The sequence below is a fragment of the Lampetra planeri genome, chromosome 25 (assembly GCF_965212315.1).
Source record: "Lampetra planeri chromosome 25, kcLamPlan1.2.h2, whole genome shotgun sequence".
Taxonomy (NCBI): domain Eukaryota; kingdom Metazoa; phylum Chordata; class Hyperoartia; order Petromyzontiformes; family Petromyzontidae; genus Lampetra; species Lampetra planeri.
The window spans coordinates 1,933,300-1,951,786 of record NC_136131.1 but is presented as its reverse complement, the minus strand read 5'-3'; the positions used below and the strand labels follow the sequence as shown (position 1 = coordinate 1,951,786).

Sequence of the window (18,487 nt, the reverse complement as noted above, 5' to 3'; positions counted from 1 at the left end):
AAGCATCCGTATGGGTGGCTTTCCTGTAGCCACCCATACACTTATACAGGTAGGAACAACAGCTTCCACACTGCCCACCAGGGATTATTTGTCCGTCTGTAGTGCACGAATGTGCTGTCCAACCAAGCTCCTACCTGCCCACTGTTGTATGTGTTGGATTATGAAATTTTGATAAAAATAATAAAAATTAATAATTTTCCGAAAAATGCGCAAATCGCATTAATTATGTTAATGTGTGTATTACACATGCATAAATTATGATAATGTGTGTAATTATATGCATAAATTATGATAATCGCGGAGATAATCATAGTAATTTATGCGGATGCTTGCGATTATGTTAATGTTTGCAGTTATGATAATTAGGCTCAGCTTCGTTCATCCAGTGTTATATCAATCAGTATAACACGATTATCATCGATTAAACGTTTATCGATTATCTTAGTGTGTTTATGCTATTTTAGGTCTCCATTTTCATATCTCATCGCAGGTAACAGCTCTTATGAATAAGACAGTTTTGCATGGACTTGGAAAGAAGCACTCGAACAGTTGGTGTTAAGCAATTTTAATTCTAAACAAACACATGACACTCTCTTATCCGAAAGCAGGTATACGTCAATAAATTCATGGGCAAGATTATGCGATTAACGAAAATGAATGACTAAAAATACTTCGTCATTGGCGTGATTATGCAGTTAACGAAAATGAATGACTAAAACATTTCTTATTCATGTAACTCGACGGCAGCAACTGCTTTGCACGATCAGTTGATATTGAACGCACCACCTCGAAATGGCAACACTTTTTGAAACGCAAAGACAATTTTTTTTAAAGTCTTATTCGTGTGCGTGCTGTGTGTGCGTTGTCCCCTTGTAATATTAATTAATTCTTAGAGCCTGGAGTTGTGTCGTTAGCTTGTGTGGTGTGGGAGGATACAACAGCGGCCAGAAGTTTTCTCTGGGTTGGGCATGGCCGCCGCGAGCCCCTGCTGCTCCCTCGCTCGGCGTGTCTCTGCTTGTGCGCTCTCTCTCTCTCCACTGCTGGACGACGAGTTGGCACGACGCTCGGTGACTCCCGGTGACGTTCGAGTCGTGCTGCTCTTGCGCTCTCTCTCCCTCTACTGCTAGATGACGAGTTGGCACGACGCTCGGTGACGCCCGGTGACGTCCGAGTCGTGCTGCTCTTGCGCTCTCTCTCCCTCTACTGCTACATGACGAGTTGGCACGACGCTCGGTGACGCCCGGTGACGTCCGAGTCGTTCTGCTCTTGCGCTCTCTCTCCCTCTACTGCAAGATGACGAGTTGGCACGACGCTCGGTGACGCCCGGTGACGTCCGAGTCGTGCTGCTCTTGCGCTCTCTCTCCCTCCACTGCTGGACGACGAGTTGGCACGACGCTCGGTGACGCCCGGTGACGTCCGAGTCGTGCTGCTCTTGCGCTCTCTCTCCCTCTACTGCTAGATGACGAGTTGGCACGACGCTCGGTGACGCCCGGTGACGTCCGAGTCGTTCTGCTCTTGCGCTCTCTCTCCCTCTACTGCTAGATGACGAGTTGGCACGACGCTCGGTGACGCCCGGTGACGTCCGAGTCGTGCTGCTCTTGCGCTCTCTCTCCCTCTACTGCTAGACGACGAGTTGGCACGACGCTCGGTGACGCCCGGTGACGTCCGAGTCGTGCTGTGTTGTGGCTCTCTCCTTGATCGTTGCCAACTTCACACGGACACTCGCCCTTGCTTCCGGCTGTGTTGGCTTGTGGCTCTGGACGACGCGGCTGTGCTCACTGGGTGGTGGTCGGTCTGCCCTCAAACACACGGCGCATTCGATGGCGCTGTACTCTTCCTCACAGCCGTTTGACCAGGTTTTCTCCACTGCTCCGCGCTCTCTGCTTTGCACGCTTGGTCGACGCTTGGCGATCTCCGCCCTTTTACAGGTTGATTGCTTGTCGTCATTCGTCACTCTCTCTGCTCCGTGCTTCCCTTGTTCGTGCAACTGCCAGCTTCACTCGCACTTAACTTCGTTCTGCGAGAAGCGACACCTGCTATCGGCATCGGTGTTTCGTTTCCTCACGACGCTCCGCCAGCCGGAGCACGGCTGAAACCCAGCCCCGACCCAGGTTGAACTCAGATTTCTGCGACTCGAACGACCCCTCCTCGTTCCATCTCTCCTCGAGGCACGATCTGCCCCCGCTCTCTTGCGAGCCCTGTCGCAACACTGAGCGCGACTCGGACAGTCTGCTCATTCAGGCTGTCACCTTAACGATGTCTCGTCGTCCCATCTCTCCTCGAGGCACGATTTGCCCCAGCTCTCTTGCGAGCCCCCGTCGCAACACTGCGTCGCAAGCCGAGTTGCGAGACTGAGCGCGACTCGGACAGACTGCTCGTTCGCTATGTGCGCCCGTGCCTAACTCAAAACGTGACTCCCCTCTCTGCGCATTCTTTGCGAGAGAAAACAGAAAAAACAGATGTCTTTGGAATGTCAGGCACCGATTCCCCCCTGTGACCTTTTTGCTCCCTCCTTGCTTGCCAGACCCCGCTGGAAGACAAAGGTGGCTGAGGAGATGTTTGCAATACATTTATGTGGTCCTGTGTGTTACATTTATTCTTGAATTATATTTTATGAGTTCCTTCGGTCTTAGTATCGTGGTTATCATTCGTCTATGTTTAATGAATATTCGTAATGATCCTCGTCACATTATTATTTTGGGGCTTCGCCAAGTTTAGTTCTCCAGAGATTGGTGTTTTATTCTGAGTTATATTTTAATGTCCTGAGGTTAAGTGTAACTATGTTTCCACTTAAGCTTTCTGGAATTCGTACTCTTTAGTTTATAGGACGGTCATGTAGATAGGAAACATATAATTCTAAATAATATGTATGCGGTGAATACGAGTAATATAAGATAATTACTAATAAAAAAAACGTATTGTTTATTGGTCAATTCTCTTTGTTAAGTTTCTACTTTTCGGTAAGGAAAACGTTAATAAAACGCGAGTGGCAACCGTTATTATCCTTTACTCTGCTCTGCACCCCCTCCGTGCATCTCAAGATGTCTTGGGAGGTCAGGTCATCGATCTTTGTCCATCTGGATGTCTGACCTCTCTGTGACCGACTTCTTCCCAGATTAATGGCCGTTTCACAGATTCCTGGTGTGCTTGTAGTGGGTTGTTTTCATTATTTAATTTTAAAAAATATATATATAGATATAAAAAAAAATTCTTAATTATTCTTAATATTAATAACGGAAAACAGGGCATAGATACAACACCACTCCGAAGGAATGTGTTTTGGCGTTAGACCACATAAAACTCACTCAACAATTAAAATATTTAAGTTCAGGTGAATTATTCAGTCGTGCGGGATGAAAGTCGACATCCTTTTTCCTGGCCACATTCCCACAATAAATTAAGCGAAGGCCATGCACCAACATGTTTTATGGGTCATCTGTAAACAATTCGCATGTGTTCGTCATTTTCCAGACTTTATACTTACGTTTGATGGAAACATGCTTAACACCAAACAGGACTTTCGGGGTAAACGGAAACGTTAAAGATGCAAAACTTCGAATGTGCCAAAACCATGAATAAAGTGCAATCAATCTAATGCAACTACCCTTTCCCCACATGGGGGGGGGGGCAAACCCAGCATTCCGGCCACATTCGTTAGCACACCTTCGTGGTGGTTGTGCCCAACATGTTGCGGTTATGGTGCAGTTGTGGAAACGTGGCTTTGAGTACGATCATGTGGGGGTGGGGGGGGGGGGGGGTGTAAATATTGATAACCATGTTGGTAATACATACATGGTGTTGATATTGTTCATTTATAACTTACAGCATTACCGTCGATATACGTTACAGATCAAAAGGCTGGGTTGTGGCTGGGAAAGTATGTGCAAGAAATCCAGATCACTTGCTAATCAAAAGTTTCATCCTACGCAAGTACACGAAGTATAAACAGCGGTATGAAAAGGAATAGTGCAGCCCATCCTACGTTGCATAGTTGTCAGCTATATCGAGTCTTCCAATTATGAAACCACAGAACTGCAAGCAGGAAACGGATACCTGGCACGTTCCATATCGCTAGACTCATCCTGGTAGCTGCCCATCGAGGACATTGCATGGATAACCACTGCACTCGATTATTTTCCTAGAGTATCAAGGTCACAAGCACGCCACGTTGATGTGATTAAACCGTTTATTTCATAGTATGCGTATCATGCAACAGGCGCGTTACACTTGGAATGCGCGCAGCGCGTGGGTCCTGCCATTCCGCTCGTGGTGCGCTCGGAAGTTCGGGTGGCAGCAGAATTTCAAGGCCGCGATCGTGATCACGAACTCGAGGAAGTCGACTTCCCCATCCTTGTCATCACCAAGGTCCCTCAGGATGCGGCTCACCACGAACCCATCCACGGGATTCTGAATGGAATCAAAGCAGCAAGAGTTAGAAAAGCCTGGACCTGGACTGTGGAACATGGGCAAAATAGACAGCAAGTGATGGTACACGGCGTAGTGCCGGTCATTCTACCACGTGGAATAACTGTGAATAAGCCAACCACAATACGTCCTGCATTCTCAGAATTAATGGTCCATTCGAAGTTATAAGACTACATTAACCCCTTATCCGTTTTGTCACCCCCGATTAGGCCCAGTGAGACATCTCCAAGAACGAAACACCACTGCACATTTCTGGCTATCACCTCATGAAGCCAGTAGTAAAAAAATCAGCTAAACGGCGTATTCATTAGTACAAGTTGCAAGTTTACTCTCCAACACAACAGTGTGCTAAAGTAGCAACTAATCGGCAGTATACGTGACAAACCCTACCAAATTGTCGGTCGGGTTTGAGGACATTTACGCGATCCAAACCAAACATTTATTAGTACAGAAGAATGGAGAGGGTATAACAAGAGAGACTCAAACATGGGATGAACCGAGGGACTGGTCCATACGAATAGCAAAACCACATCCCACCTGGATCAGACTCTTGCCCTTATCCCCCTTTAGGAAGCTCCTGAACGTTTCCTTCTTCAGGCAATCTTTCACAACACTGTCGCGGGCGAGTTCATTGAAGGTGGACAGGAGCTTCAGGGTGGCTGCATGGAGGTCGCTCATCTTCATAAGCGATGCACGGTCGAGTCAGTACGCAAGTGGAATCTGCGAAGACACGACAAACAACGAGACAGCCTTCAATCACGTGAAGACAATGCACACGGCACCTCTCTACGCACCATAATGACTGATCACGTAGCGCCCCAGCTTTGTTCCAAAAACAATTTCTGGCCCAAACCTCAACCAGCGCTGCACACAGCTCTCACCGAACCCAGGTAAAACCCGCGCGTTGCAGAGATCCCCACTACACAAGGCATCTTGCCCAACACCGCGGCGGTGGCGGTACCTGCAACAGACGTCTGCAACTTTGACGACGACTGCTGCCACCCGTTGCGGCTTTTATGAAGCGCGGCCAGTGACGTCACCACTCACACCTGCTCGCTCTCACTGTGCGATTAAGTGATGATGTTTTTTGATTGGTCCCGTTTATCTCGTTTCCCGGCTAATTTACAAGGGAAGTCCGTGATGCCAGAGCACAGCAGAAACAACATCAACAGACAATGAACTCATGGGAGGCGCGTGCCAAGAGGCCCCAACATTGCTATCAAGCGGGCGCTTGATGGAGGGAGTGGAGGTGTTTGCACGGGGACGAAATAAAACACATTCCTGCGGAGGGAGCTGGTAGGAATGTTGGGTTGCTCGGTCAATGGCCAGCGTCAATGGCGGCGTGGTGTATTCCGCAAATATGCCCGACTGTGAGGGCGGGCACAATCCGGAGTGAGTAGGTTAAACGTTGAATTTTATAAGGGTTGAATTTTATAAAAACTTTTTCAATAAATATAATCATTAACCTCAAACGAACATAATAGCGGGTCCCATAAGCCCCCGGCTCTCTCATAAACTCCGTTGCGACGTCATTTAATGTCTGTTGAAGGCGAACGATATGGCAACCTATTTCTCTCGACGAGCTCTACCCGATGCGCTAATCAAAGTTTCAAAGTTGTGTTTATTCTGCGACAACAGAATGATCCGAGACGAGATATCCAAGGTTATGAAGAGGCCACCAGAGGATTGAACCAGCCCAGCTGGAAAATGGGAAAATATAGACCCTTGCTTTTGGCGAGTTCATGAACCAACTCCGATGACACCAGGGCTAATGAACTATTCACTTAGGTTTCTGCCTTTGTATAGACACATCCCAAAGAAATAACAATTCGCAAAGGTGTGCTGCTGCTTCTGCTCAAACAGCAGGAAGACACGACTTAAATTATGCCTGCTTGTGTCGCCAGCCCGTCCTCTTTCCCGTCATGATCGTAACGAGAGAGCAGGCCAGCTAAACAAAAGCATTTGGGGACGATAGAAGTTATTCTGAGTTGTGTTCTTGTCCAATTCCGTACCACACAGTAGGTTGAGATGACTGGACAGCTTCACAAATAGAGAACGCAAATCAGGTTACCAACTCTCCATCAATGTCCGGGAGTGTCCACCGAAATTGGCATCATTCTCCGGGTGACAATTTAAGGCGATACCGGAGCTTTTAATTGGATACTTTAAGGAAATTAAACATCTCCCGCAATATCTTCAGTCAAGAGTTAGCAAGCCTAAACGTGAGTGGGTCATGTGACGGCAACACTTTATTAAAAAGTGCTCTTCTGGGTAGCTTTCGTTTCTCTGCAACAGTGGCAAAGAAAACCTGCCAATTAGCTATTAGTTAGGAACACCGATGTGTTGGAGAGCAAACCTACAATATTTAGAATGCGATTCCAATGTTGTCTCCGGTAATTACAACCAGCTTCATCAGGCGATAGCCATGATTAAGACCCCATTTATATTCACGCGATTTAACAACAAAAAAACAAGTTGTGTGGACGCCGTTGCACGGAATTCGCCCGCTCTCGTCGACGAGAGAGAAAGAGGAGCCGCAGACAGCAGCCACCAGCTCTGCTGTCCTCTGTATACGAAGGTGTTCTCGGCCACATAATGAGCGTTTACGTCTGGGATGAAACCATAGCGCCCAGAGAAAACCCACGGCATGTGCATGGCGAGGTAAAACTTGATTCCGTACAGATGGAACACGTGGGCGTACATGTTTGCTGTACCGCCTTCTCCTGGCGAGCCAGGGTATGGTGCCTCATTGACGCCAAGGGGTTGGGAGTTTCACAGCATTTGTGCGATCCACTAACCCTCGCCTCTACAGTGCTGGATTACCGGCGTTTGTAGTCACCACCGGCTGGCTAAAATAAATAACCTTAAAGTGACGTCATGAGCGAGACTAGGTCTACGCGTGCCAGCATCACTGTAGAAAAAATACCAAATTAAAATAAATTGCCGTGCAAATGATGAAGCCGATCGTTCCCAAGGAACGATCAACGATGGTCAGGCAGCGTGGCGGTGGTGGTCAGCTCGTTTGCTGGGCGCTGTCGTGGTGAGATCTTATCTCCCTCGCCTGGTATGCAGGAGGTCGTGGGTTTGATCCTGAATCTAACGCCTGCTGCATATTTCGAGTTTACATGTTATCTTCCTGTGATCACCTGGAGTTTTTGTCTGGGTTTCTGTTCCTTTCACATTTACAATCAACATGCTCTTCGAGTATTTGTCTGCTTTACATTTCCACTCGATAAGCCACTTCGTTGAGCTATCATTTGTGATAGCCAGATCGCTTGTAAAAAGAGCTATGTAGCTCAGTTTGCCTTACCTGGTAAAATAAAAAAAATAGTTTAGTTTGAATACACCCGTAGTATTAACCAGGGCGACCTGACGGGTTCAAACCGCAAACCTCTGCACTGCATGATCAAGCCCCCCGCCCCTCCTCTCCATCCCCCACAAGCCCCCCCCCCGCAGCCCCTCCCCCCTACAGACACAAGCCCCGCCCACCGTCGAGTGACGTCACGACCAACTGACGCCCACTCTGAAGATTCAAGTCTCCCGCGAAGAAGCTGAGGCCGACGACTCCGCGACTCTCCGAGATTCCGAGACTCCCTGAGGCCTTCTCACTCGACTCGCTCTCCCTGCTTGAGTGAAGAACCTCGCCGACGACGGTCGAAGGATGGAAGAAACATCACCGAGGTGAGTGAGCGTGAGACGGCACTGGGGAGAGACAAAGACGGCTGTGAGATGTGTTCAGCAGTGGGTGAGTGAGACAGCCCTGCACAGGACACCCGGGTACTCTGTTGTGGCCGTGTCTATGTCAGGTCGGGCGTTGGCTTCAGAGGGACAAACATTGATACACACCACCGTGAGGGGGGGGAGACACTTGGACACCACAAGGGAGACACGGGGGACACACAGACACAACGTAGACACATAGGCACACAACAGAGACACAGAAGGCAGACACATGGAGACGCAGAAGGGAGACACGAGTTGCTGTTCTATTGGTAGTGGACACTCCTCACCAACACACGGACACAGGCGAGGAGGCTTCCAGTCGTTTAATCCCCCACCACCACCGTCATCATCCACAGCGCTCTGCTCTTCTGCTGCTCTGTCCTCATCTGCTGCTCTCTTATCTTCATCATTATCTGTGACCTACCAATGTCTGCAGGCAGGATCAATCGATGACAATCATATTGCCTGCAGATGTTTAACAGATGAGATGCGTTGCACCGTGAATTCCTCCTGTTTGATGAGACAGTCGACCCTTCTGCACCGCCACTTTCCCCATCGCGGTTTCGATAAATCGCGGGGTCGGCAAAAGACATTAAATGGGAAGTTTTTGGGAGTTTTGGGAGTGTTGCGAAAGCCGCAGACGACACTGAAAAGGTTTAGAAACTCATAAATGCATTAAATATATGTACAGTACTGGATAATATTAATGTATTTAATCCTTTAATACCATAAATATACACAACTTTTCTAAAGTAAAATTTTGTAAAAAGTTAAAGTTTATTAAAAGAATGCGAAAGCCAGCAGACGACACGCAAAGGCTGGAAAATGTAGAGATATCTTAACTGTACTGTATGACCAAATACTGTACTCTATATTTGTATATTTAACTAAAAGGTGATACTGTCTTTTGTTATACTATTGTAGTGGTGTTTATTCACGCGGACAACTTCTTTTTCTCCTGTGTCACTTTATTAGAAGCATCCCACACGGGTGCTCCTCACGTTCAACACCACGTACTCCTCTGGCGAATTCTCCCTCTCTTGCTGCGCTAGTCTGCTACTCCGAGCTCACTCTCTCTTGCTCCGCTAGCCTGTTACTACACCCACACCTTCAACCTTGCGTGCCCCGAGCAGGGGTTCAGCCAACACCGCTGGGGAGGACGAGGTAATGGAGGGCGAGGTCCCGGACTTCTCTTGTATTGACTTCTCACTTCTTCATCTCCAACCAACTCAACTCCCGTTGCTTCACACATCCCCATATATCCCCCTCCTCATTAAGTGTCCTCAGGTGGCCCTCGTTAAGCCGGCATCTTTCCGGTGTCTCCTGCACGTGCTCCCCCCCTTATCGCTTCTATCTCTGCCTTCTTGGCGCCTCCTCCGTGTTTGCATTTGCAGCCAGCCAATCACTGCCTCTTTCCCTAATTGCTGGTGTCTCTCTGTCTGCTGTCTCACAGGCCTCACGCTTGTCCTTAACTGACCGCACTGTTTGCAACCCCGTACATGAATGCAACTGCTGTTTGCGAACCCTGCGCAAATTACGCCACTACACTATTATTCTGCTCGCTTCGCTCACCAAGGAAACCAAGGGGACCAAAAAATTTCACGCAGTTTTTCCAGATCGCGGGGGGCCTGCGCCCCTACCCCTGCGATGTGGAAGGGTCGACTGTAAAAATAATTGTAACCGTTCGGATAGCTACCGACTTAGTGCTGCTCGGAAGCGAATCATCAAATAATACATTGTTTAAATGCATGCCTATACAAGCCACCATACTTCAATAGGGATTACCGTTGGTACTGTACGGCTATTTTAATACACAATGAACAGGAAGGACAAGATCAAAGGGCTCGCATAACACGCATGCATAATGTACGTTGACTCATTAATCCCCCCCACCACTTTGCGCAAGAGCGAAGAAGTGTGGTCACCACTTCTACGCCTCTATATAAGGAACGAAACAGGTGGACTTCTCCAAAAATCTGGCTGTCAGCTGATGAAGCTAGTTGTAATTACTGACGAAACTTCGTACTCAGATTGTAAATGTTGTGGCTTGGCTCTCAAAAACACCGGTGGGCTGTACTAGTGATGAATTTGCACGTTCTGTTTACGTAACAACCCTTACTAGTTGGCTGTGTCGGGTGGTGGCAGGTTTTAACGACACATTTATATATTTCTGCAATCTTACCCAAAAAAACCTCTTATGGATGATATTGGTCGTGAAAGCCTACGTGTTAAATGGAGTTTACCTGGTAGGATGAAACTAGTTTAGTTTTATTCGTATATATTTTTTTGTTATTTGTTTTCCTTTTCTACACTCTGCACTCCTATCATGTTTTTGTATTGTTGTAATGTTCTGACCCACCCCCAATTGAACATCTGTGAAAAATAGCTTCATAGCTCATCGGATTTCTCCAGTATGAATAGAGCTTCTGATTTCGCTTGACTCGAGTGTGATTGCAAAGTGACAGAAGCTCGTGACTGTCGGCGCGATGGCCTGCGAGCAACTGTGACCCCACCTGTGTTCCGTCTGCGTTTGCAGACAACCGGATATTGGTGACATGCCCACCGCGACGCGTTGTGACCTCTCGCCCGACGATGGCCTGCCGGAGGAGGAGGAGGCCAGCCCGTCCTGCTGGGGCGGCCGTTGTCGGAAGGGGCCGCGTATATCGGTGGCCGACAAGGCCCTCCTGAAGGCCGAGGATAAACTAGCTAAGACCCGGTTGAGAACGCGCCAATTATTCCGGGATCTGTGGTGGGACAGAGTCGCGGTTGCCGCCGCCAAGGAGCGGAAGGAGGAGGAGGAAAAGAAGAAGAAGTGGAGCGCGGGAGCAGCAGATCAAAAGAAGATGTCAAAATGGCCCTTTGTCAACAAATGGAGGCGCAATAGGCTCTTGCCCCACAAAGTCAGCAGACCAGGTGAGGGGATTGAACTTGGCATGGCTGCGAGGGAAAGGGGTGGGTGGGTACGGCGCACGGTCTCAGGTGATGCTAAATGCCTGATGTTGATTCTAAATGTGTGTGGAGGGAAAAACTGGAGGACTCGGACAAAAATCGATGTGACCACGGGGAGAGACATGCAAACTGCATATATACCACAGGGGTCAGGGTCGAGAACCCACACGCACCTGTATACCAGGCAGGATGGTTAACATCTTGCCAACGTGGCATCCTTAAAGGTAAGGCGTGTTGAAGCAGTGCCTCTAGTGTTGACAGCAAGGCTTTCATCGAAGTGGTTTCGAAATGTAGTTCTGTGATGCCACCTTCTCGTGCACCGCGAGAGCATGTGAGTGACGAGAAGGTGGGGTCATTCTGTCGCAGGAACAACCGCCCAGGCAGCAATGGACCGGGATGTGCCTGTCGCGCTTGTGGATGAATCGACGGCCTTCCTCCTCACCCACACGACGGACGAGTGGCTCTACTGGAGATATGGCAGCAGCGTGACCATGAGTAACACCAGCATGACCATCCACTTCGCAGGTACCGGGAGCAGCAACGGCAGCAGCGGCGGCTGCAGCAGTGGTGGTAGCAGCAGCGGCGGAGGCAGCAGCGGCGGCGGCAGCAGTGGTTATCTGGCACAGTCGGAGTGCTGCAAGTGGTTGGCAGACTCCACGGCCATCAATTCTAGTGATGATTGTTGCTCCCTCCACGGCAACCCTTCCACCCCTCCGCCTCTCCAGCTCGTGAATATATATCGCTGTAGTGTTTTTCAAACTTTCTTGTTCCGCCAACCTCTCAATCTTGTGACAAAACGCATTCCACTTCTCTTAATGTCAGTCATACACAATGATTATGACCAGAACAATAATTTATTATTTAAATTAAGCTGAAAGGTTTTTATTTTTATTGGGGCATTTTGATCTTGGGGTTAGTGTAGTTTAATCAGGGTAGTTTACCAAAATGTTTTTTTTAAAGTATTATTTAATGTCCAAAACAAAAGGTATGAACATTGTCACCAGGTATGAACATTGTCGTCATAGATATATTATTATTTCAAGGCCACAGTGTTGTTGATGAGTGTGTTGGGTTAATTTTTCTTCTCAAGAGGCAAAGTATCACCGGGACGTTGTGGAGAATGGCCCCTTGGCAAATGCCTGTTGCCTGTGGCCGGATATTGGCCGTGTTTTGAATGTCTATTGCCCATCTGCAAGAACTCGTGAACGCAGACCCTACAGTAATGGAGCCCCAGGGTGCACTGTCCCTCGACCAGGATACATCGAGCAAGCGTCGGATAGTGGTCATGGTGCCATCAGCCCATTGGAAGACTGGCCAGGGATCGGTAGGGAGTGACTTGCATATGCAAACACATTGGGACCTGTAATAAAGACTCAGATCCCATGTACAGCCTTTACAAACTTCTGGGGCAAGTTTTTGTGTCCGAGTGGCGATGTTTAAACACACACCAAGTACTAATTTGAGGCTCGATGGTCACTGGTGTTGGCCGTGAGGGGCATCGAACTCTGGTCACTGAGTTCATAAAGCAGCGCGCTAACTGTTACACTGCTGCTCCCCAATTTCATACACATGTACACGTACCCACATACGCGTTCACACACACACATGCATCGAAAGCCATGTTAAGATGTCGCTGTGAAGCCCGGAGCGTCGGTTTGGGATTTGCGAGCGAATCGCGCATTTGCCTCGGGCATTCTCGACGAGCTGATGTTCATGGTGGTCTCCTTCACAGGTCTCCCAGCCCCGGGGGAGAGATGTTTCCCCTATGTACGAGAACCAGCAGCCACCGGGGTTCGTGCAGCAGATGTACGGCCACAGGTGAAACACGCGCGCACACAGACACGGGACCTCTCTTTGTCTTTCTCACCCCTGTGCCGTGGGAGCCCCCCCAACGCTGGCTCGGCTTGCGTGTACCAAGTAGAAAAGGGGGGTACCAATGGAACGTGCAGCTGAACGTTCGTTCCCATCCACAGATTCATCAACGTTGCGCCCTGCGCAAGTCAAGACTGGTAAGCTGGCACGAGAGTCCCGCTCTCCGTGAGATGGGAGATGGAGCGTGCTGCTGGCTCGGCACCTCCTGCGGATGCAGTTCCTCCGCTGGGGACCTCTGGGAGACCGCTTCTCATCCTCCTCATCCTCGTCTGTGGACTCTTCTGAACGTGGATGCTGATGAGAGGAAAACCTCTTGAATTCGTATGGATGTTGGGGATCGACTTTCTGTTGATGGATGTATTGGCAACTGTAAATATATACATCCAGCATCATCGAGCAATTTGCCAGAATATTGAAGCAATCCACCTGCTTCATCACTGAACCCAATCAGGTGCAGAGATCGGGGGGGAGGGGGGGTTCTTGTAATTTTATAATAGATTAGTAATCAGTTAATTCATATGTGTTTCATCTTTAGGGAATTGTAATTGTAAGATGTATTACTTAATAATATGCTTCCAGGCCGCGCTAAGCCTCTCGCTGTCAAAGCAGTTAAAATTATTTCTCTCAATTTAAATGGATTCTCGAATTAGTCTTGGCCAGTAATAATTATTTTACACAACATTTTAACGATTGAGTGCCAATGTTGGCAAGCATGTTCTGAAACTGCCGACAGTTGTGTTTGAGAGTATTTAATATTTCTTGTGTTATTTTAGTCTTATGCTAATGTTACGTCCCGTCTGTACAAAATAGCATATGCCACATAAGCAATTAATCTGATACACACGTAGGCTTTCGCGACCAATATTCATAATAAAAATTTTGGGTGAGATCGCGTAAGTAAATGTGATTGGGTTCAGTGGTGACATCGTCCTGTTCTATTTAATACTAGAAGCAGGTGGATTGCTTCACTATTCTGGCAAATTACCCGATGATGTTGTGGATTTACTTTCCAACATACTGGTGGGTTGAAGTAATAACTAATTGGCGTTTTGTTGATGTGACTAATTGGCTGTGTGGGGCGGTGGAGGGTTACAACACTGCGTATGATATTTTACTGTAAATAAATGATATTCTTTGGGTCTTTCGGTAAAGCCACGTAGATAGATCAAATAATAAAAAATGATGAAGATGAAAATAATAACAATATCACGACGTTTCGATCGAAACAAAATCAATCGTCATCAGGTGAGAAATATCGCGGGAGAGCTGCTGAGAATAAATGGTGGGAGCGCTGCCAAGGTAAGGAGTTATCAAGGTTTGGGATGGTTGTCATCCAAAGGTCAGTGGGAGGAGCTAGAGATGAAATTTGCATGTAAATGTAAGATCGGGAAAATTTTGACAAACGAAGCTGTGGGGTGGCCATTATATTGTGAGAGATTAGCATGTCAATGTAAACAATTTGCTTGTAAATGTAAGCTCGGAGAGAGCTCGGCAAGAGCATTACCACATGGAGATGGACAAAGATAGCAGGCCGCCATTTACTAATACAGCTAACGCTGGCTGTATTAGTGAATGTAACTCGGAGAGTCGAATATAACTGCTAACATAGGTAGGGAGGGAACATCACAGCCAGTTATGACCTAAACTGGTTAATAACATCTTTCCCATGATTGCTCAGTTTGTACATTTCCAAGCAAATTTCTTACATTGATATGACGCCGCCTCCTGCGTGTACCACCTGACCTGGTCCTTGAACGGCCACGATGCTGTCGTAATGGCGCACCAGGTGCATGATGTTGAGCAGGGCGTAGACGCCGCAGTCGTAGCCGTTCGGTTGCTGCGGCACAAGCACCATGGTGATCGCCACTGGCATGCTCACCGATTCGGTGCGCACGACCCGGGCCACCACCGTGCTGGCGAAGGCCGCGATGCTCTTAGCGTTGCGCGACTGCCCCCACGCAGCCATTGAGTCTAACAGCATGGCAGTCGACCTTGGTGGGCACGTGGCGTTGACGACCAAGATCTGCCAGTGCGACTGCTCGTGCATCGGTATGATCCACACCGGCCTGGAAGACACGCCATCGAAGACGCAATTCAAGTCGTCGAGATGGCCCGCCAAGAACTTTGTGTACAGGAATGTGTTGAACAGGTGGAGTATGCCGCTCGCGGCAGGCAGTAGAACTGCCCGAACAGGTTGATGATGGTGTCGTTCAACCACTGGCCAGGTTGTAAGCAGCGGAAGTCGTTCGGGAACAGCCTTCTGTATCCCGGAACGAAGACGACGTGTTCGACCGAGACAGGGGGCGGACAACGTGGAGTGATGCCGGGCGGGTCAGCGTCGCTTCTCGGCCTTCGCGACGCGCGCGCGCTCCAGTCGGGCAGCACGCTCTTCGGGCGTCTGGGGCGCGGCACGTCAGGCAGCCAACGAGACGTGCGTGCGCTCCAGTCGGGCACCACGCTCTTCGGGCATCTCGTCCTTTATTGGGCGCCCGCCGCCGTACTATGGCCAGACGTCGCCGATGATTGGTAACATCCCCACTTTCTCCACACCGCCGATGGTTGCACTGAACGTCGGCGATCGCGCCAGAAAACTTTTGTAGTCAAGCAAACTGCAATATGCCAAGACAGTCACAGTCACTGAACTGCGCAGAGTGCACGACAGACAAATATGCACGACAGACAGACAGCCAAATAATCCCTGGTGGGCAGTGTGGAAGCTGTTGTTCCTCCCTGTATAATATTCAAATACTGTCAATTATACCTGTATAATCAAATACTGTCAATTATCCTTGTTCACACACGATGTATGTATCATGTCAGAATTATTGATTATTAATAAATGGCTAACCTAATTTTTTCAAATTAATAAATGGCAAACTCGTGTCTTACCCACAAATCTAGCAACTACCCAAAGCGTTGAGTAGGCATGTAAAATATATTCATCAACTGAAATTGATTATGCTCCTGACAAATAAACAATGCACGTGAGATTTGATTATTTACGATGCATGTACATTACATGCCAATGTTCATCATCATCATCCATGCTCAATCGACTGCTGGGAGAAAAGGTTCCCCAATATTTTTCCCAATATTTTCACCATTCCACATGATCCTGCGATCCACCCAGCTCATGCGCATGAGATGATTTCATTGCTTCATCTCTGTGGTGGTTATTCTCTCAGGTGTGTTTTCTCCTTCGGTTGACATTCCATCCCAAGTTCTGTCCACTTGCTATTATCCCTTTTAGCCACGACGTATCTTGCCCAAGCCTAATGAAAACTCAATTTGCATTTTTGCAATGTTGCATTGAGGATAAAGTAACCAAAAAATGACCGTATGAATTAAAATAGAGATGGTCAAAATTAAATAAAAATAATGAAATTATGACTGTAAATCAATCACAATGAATTGAATCACTGGAAAGTGTGCTGGGAGAGGGGGGGGGGACTCCAGTTGAATCGTAAACATGGCCACAGGCAGCCATTGCCACCATGCACACATGCCCAGTTAGGGATGTTCATTGCATTTTTTAGGGTTTTACGTTAATTGCATGCACAAAAGCCTATTAAAAACCCCATTACCAATCTTCACCACACCCACAATGACCGGAGTGAAGTATGGTTAAAACAAGCTCAATGACTGACATGGCGTGGTTAGGCCTTCATCTAGCAGTGGCTTGACCAAGTGCTGTACGTTTATTATATTGTTCATATTGTATCTATAATGATCTGAACAATGACATTGCAACATGCGTCTGTAAAAATGCGTCCCATGCGCCAAGCAGTTTGATCAAGCACTCAAAAAGTAGAAGATTATAGATTCCATGACTTAGGAATCAATACAATATTCCATAAGCAAACGGTAGAAATCTAGAATAAAAGTGCAGGAGATACAAAACACTGAGTACGCTTTGCCAGTACCCTAACTTACAATAAGATATTATATGTGCATAGGCAACTTACTCTGCTTCAAGAGATACGAGAGAAAGCTGATCAATATACTCATAGTGCTTTTAGTGATAAAGCAAATGTCTGTGGAGTCACGTACCGCCTTGAAGACTCTTAATAGAAGACTCTTAATATTTACGTTGAAGCCTATTCGCCATTGCTTGAAGCAGCATCGGCGGGGGAGGGAGAGAGCACAGAGGTGGTGGGGTGGGAAAGGACTGGCACCAAAATACCCTCTAGTGGCATGGGAGAGTTAACGCAGCGAATAATATGCACGACAGACAAAAATTCCCTGGTGGGCAGTGTGGAGTAGCCAGGCAGCCAGCCCCCTTGACTATCGGCCCCTCCCCCTTGATAAGGCCCCTCCCCTTACCCCCCCCTCGCTTAGGCCCCTCCCCTGATCCCCCTTCCCAAAGGCCCCTCCCCTCTCAATACCCGGCAGTAGGTCTCCACCAATCTAAGAGCTGCTTATATTATATATATGTTTATGCACGACAGACAACACGTTCCTTCGGAGTGGGCAGGTAGGAACTTGGTTGGACAGCGTATTCGTGCACGACAGACAGACAAATAATCCCTGGTGGGGAGTGTGGAACCTGTTGTTCCTACCTGTATAAAATATAACTTGACTTGAGGTAGCCAGGCAGCCAGCCAGGTAGCCAGCCCCCTTAACTATCGGCCCCTCCCCCTTGCTTAGGCACCTCCCCTTACCCCCCCTCACTTAGGCCCCTCCCCACTTAGGCCCCTCCCCTGACCACCCCCCCATATCCTCAGGCCCCTCCCCTGACCCCCCTTTTCTTAGGCCCCTCCCCTGACCACCCCCCATATCCTTAGGCCCCTCCCCTGACCCCCCCTCGCTTAGGCCCCTCCTCTGATCCCCCCCCCTCAGGCTCCTCTCATGACTCCCCCCTTCCTTAGGCCCCTCCCCTGTCCCTCCTCCCTTAGGCACCTCCCCTCTCCGTACCCGGCAGTAGGTCTCCACCAATTAAAGAGCTGTTTGTCAGGGTTCCACCAATCAAAGAGCTGTGTGTATTATATATTTATTTATGCACGACAGACAGACAGACAATAAATCCCTGGTGGGCAGTGTGTAACATTGTTCCTACCTGTAAAAAATCCCTGGTGGGCAGTGTGGAACATTCTTCCTACCTGTATAATCCCTGGTGGGCAGTGTGGAACTGTTGTTCCTACCTGTATAAATGTTGTTAAACCCGCCACCACCCGACAGCCAAATAGTAAGGGTTGTCACTTAAGCAAAACATGCCAATTCGTTACAAGTTCAGCACACCGGTGTGTTAGAGAGTAAGCCCACAACATTGTAATTACTGGTGAAACGTCGTACTCGAATTGTAAATGTGGGTTTACTCTCCAACACACCGGTGTGCTGTACTAGTGAAGTGTAATAGCGTCGTCTGCTGTCCAGCAACGGCAACTGCGGTGGACTAGCAGTACACACGCCGGTGAGCACTTACGCGGGTGTGTCGGCAGGGCGGAGGAACTGGGACAAGGGTCACAGAGACCTCGTCTGGAAGCCCCTGGAACCCGCTAGTGGGTTCGAGAAGGGAGGT

General features: G+C 48.4%; 1 long non-coding RNA gene and 1 pseudogene across 2 annotated transcripts; one reads left to right on the top strand and one right to left on the bottom strand.

The window, feature by feature from the left end:
• Window positions 1-4,172: 4,172 nt before the first annotated feature.
• LOC144727223 (protein S100-A1-like) lies at window positions 4,173-5,380 on the bottom strand (annotated as a pseudogene). Its single transcript, XR_013587357.1, has 3 exons — window positions 5,307-5,380; window positions 4,963-5,145; window positions 4,173-4,407 (listed from the first exon to the last, which is right to left on the bottom strand). The product of XR_013587357.1 is annotated as a protein S100-A1-like (transcript).
• A 6,955-nt stretch (window positions 5,381-12,335) lies between these two features.
• On the top strand, window positions 12,336-13,416 carry LOC144727523 (uncharacterized). The gene is made up of 3 exons (XR_013587407.1): window positions 12,336-12,421; window positions 12,830-12,915; window positions 13,071-13,416. It is a non-coding gene; the product is annotated as an uncharacterized LOC144727523 (long non-coding RNA).
• The last annotated feature ends 5,071 nt before the right edge of the window (window positions 13,417-18,487 follow it).